The 3375-nt window shown below is 31.8% G+C and overlaps 1 long non-coding RNA gene across 1 annotated transcript; it reads right to left on the reverse strand.

Annotated features, from left to right (window-relative positions):
• Positions 1-1652: 1652 nt before the first annotated feature.
• Positions 1653-3163, reverse strand: LOC143046677 (uncharacterized). The gene is made up of 2 exons (XR_012969222.1): positions 2455-3163; positions 1653-1842 (listed from the first exon to the last, which is right to left on the reverse strand). It is a non-coding gene; the product is annotated as an uncharacterized LOC143046677 (long non-coding RNA).
• Positions 3164-3375: the final 212 nt, after the last annotated feature.

Genomic DNA, 3375 nt, shown 5'->3' on the forward strand with positions numbered 1-3375 from the left:
TTTTGCTAATTCTTGAAGTGATTTTGTTATTTCATTGTGGAAGCCTAAAAGTACATGTGCACTGCAATAAAAGAAATTAAGTTTTGATATGTCGTTCTCATTTAAATCTTCTGTTAATTTTAATTTTCTCCATTCATCAATAATTTCATTTGTTTTTTTCATCACGCTTGAACGATCACTCATCATAGCTGTAAGTTGCAACAATAATTTATTAATAGATATGCTTTGAAGATCAGCAAACTCATTTAAAGAGTCTTTAATTGTTTGAGCAACAGTATCTGAATCCTCCCTTGCCACTGATTTATATCCTAATGATAATGTACCGGATTTTGTATGTACTCCTAAATCTATTATTTTTTTTCCTTCACGACCAGTGCCATCTGAGAAAATGTCAAATTGCTGACAGTTAGCCAATGTTTCACTCACATGATGTTTAGCTAAAACATGTCCTTCATCACATATATTTGAAATTGTCGATCTACATGGCAAATCTGATGGTACAGAGTCGAACAAGTTGTTGCTTACAATATTTATAACATTAGAAATTTTGTTTGCAGAAATATCACTGCCATGGAGATCCATAATGCATGTTCGCATGCTATCAGAGTATCTGAAACCTTCCTTTGTAGATACTTTTTTATTTTGATTTTCTGCCTGAATTATATCTAACTGATCATTTGCAACACTTAACTCTCTATTTAGATTTAATGTTTCAAATTTTTTATTTTCTAAATCAACATTTTGGCTGTGTAATTTCTGTTTGAGTTTGATATTAAATTTCTTCGCATGAGATAATCGGTTTGACAATCTGTGAATTTTTATTTTTTTTTTCATTCTTTTTTTTGGCAAAATCTAATTCAATAGCTCTTATTCTTGCATTTAGACCACTGTTTTCTCTGTTTAAAGCTTTATTCTTCTCTATTATTTTTCTTTCTTTCTTTTCAAGCTTTTTCTGTTTTCGCCTTAATCTCTTACAGAAATTTTCCTTTTTCAAAGAGGTCAAATTTTCTTTTAAAGATTTATTTTCTTCTTTTAAGTTTACATTTGCCTCCTTTGTCAACCTTAGTTTTCTAAGTTCCTGGTTTCTTTTCACTGATTCAGATTCATTATTCCTTATGTTTATCTTTTGTTCAACAATTTGTTCCTTTAACACTTCATTTTCAAAACACAACTCTTGATTTTCAGTCAAAACTTCTCTTTGATTTGCTACAAGTTTTAAACAATGCCTTTTTAATGATCTATCATTTTTCTGCATATCTGTTTGTAATTTTGGTTGTAAAGTACTATTAAGAAACTTAAAGAATTTGGATGATTTAAAAGTGTCAAGATCTTCATTTTGTCTATTTTTCATGTAACTTTGAAAATTGTCATTAATTTTCTTGTATAAATATAGAACTTTATGTTTGTTCACAAACATACCTTCTGGCAACATATTGTTGGTCCATTCAGCCACATCTGACCATGTATAGGAATACCGGTTTTTGAAAAGACAGATTTCATGGAAAGCTTTCACAGTTAAAAGAGTACTTGATAAATTTTCTGGTGGATGGAGCAGAGTTGACCGGCGTATACCTAATGCATCACATACATTTCCTATACTTTCATTATTAAAAGTTGTAGGCTTTTCTTGAGGAGTTAACTGATAAACAATATTCTTTAAATTTACGTTTTTATTCACATTGTTCATTACACTTCTGGTGATATTGGCCCATTTTTTTGGTACCGTAACAGCAGGCATGGCATAACGTAAAACATCTTCAAGGGTTGCATATATAGGACACTCCATTTCCTGCACCAATGTGAAAAGTAGGGCATATTGTACATTTGTGATTGACTGTATTCCTACAAAAGAAAACACATTTATATACATTGTAACAAGTATTAAATAAATCATCAGAAAATGCTAAAACAAAACAGCAGTTACCTGTATTGCATTATTTTATTAGTACAATTTTAGACCCATCTATTAAATAAGATCCAAATGACTTTTAAGATTTATATATTCAGAATTTATAAACAGGTTTTTTTGTTCCTTTCAATAATGTATTAAAATATGTATAATATCTGCACATTAATCCCCCAAAATTGTCTTTCTACACAGAGAAAAAAATAAATAAGGCTATGACTGACGACGGAAAAATAAACTATTTGTCTCAGAAGTTTTATCCCTCTTTCCTGCTGCACCCCCCCCCCCCCCACCACCAAATAAAACTGGGGAAAAAACTAAGTCCAGACCTGTGGAAAATTTGAGCAGCACTTCCCCTACAATAGACAGTTTTAGTTTCACCCCCACCCTATTTCACCCAGGCCAGAAGGAAGGAATATGTTTGCGAAAAAAAAATACAGGAGAAAGAATGGGGGGGGGGCAGGTCTCATTTATCAGACATGAGACCATCCAATTCTCTCTTTTTCAATATTTATTATCATTTCTTACATAAAAATATATAATCTTACCTGCTTTTATCTTTTTGTTGATCAAATCATGTAAAAATTCCTCATTCCAGTCACTCAAGTCCATTAATTGTTGACGTTCCATTTTTTATCTGTAAATTGTTGACGTTTGACGTAACGTTTACTTTTGTGGCGTCGTTAGTAACGGAAGAGTACAAAGGTCATGACCGGCAAAAGAGCCAGTTTCGTTAGTTTCGAACTCTCAACTGTATTTTGAAGAAAAAATTCTCATCTTTCTAATGATACATTTTTCAAATATTAAACTAATTGGGAACCATTTGTAAAACTCAAGTTAAGACTTTAAATATATTTTTTTACCGTAAAAAATATTTTTTTTTTAAAGAAAAATATATCATCTCAAAACGAAACTGCCGCTTTTAAATGGACCATAGAATATATGCAAATGGCGACTGGCTCATTTACCGGCGTAGCCATGAAATTCACCCTTTTAATCAACAAACGCAAATTTTTGAACGTGACGTCGGGAAGAAATTCAATACTCGCTGATCAGACCTTTTCAGATAAACAGGAAAATATGCAAAAAACTTCTTTTGCAACGAAATTTGGCAGAACTTATCAGTGGGTTACAGTTGTTTACAAAATATTATTTTCAATTTCTTTTCAATACAACCTTTTCTGCAGGGAAATTTGAAAATTCGATTTTATTTCATAACCACCAATGTACGATGACAAAATGGCGTCATGTGTCATACCTACTTCAATGTATTGTAACGCTACTGGTATAGCATTACGTCGCGCATATTTAAATGTGTGTGTGTGTTTACTTGCTTAACACTAGAACCTTGGTAGCAGGCCTTTTATAAACTTTCACTGGTAATTGTGAAACATGCAATGGTAACTTGCAAACCTTGGTAGCTGGACTGAGTAATCTAAGACACTGGTTTCTTATTCGTTTCAAGACAA

Source organism: Mytilus galloprovincialis, chromosome 9 (assembly GCF_965363235.1).
Source record: "Mytilus galloprovincialis chromosome 9, xbMytGall1.hap1.1, whole genome shotgun sequence".
In the NCBI taxonomy this organism is placed as follows: Eukaryota; Metazoa; Mollusca; class Bivalvia; order Mytilida; family Mytilidae; genus Mytilus; species Mytilus galloprovincialis.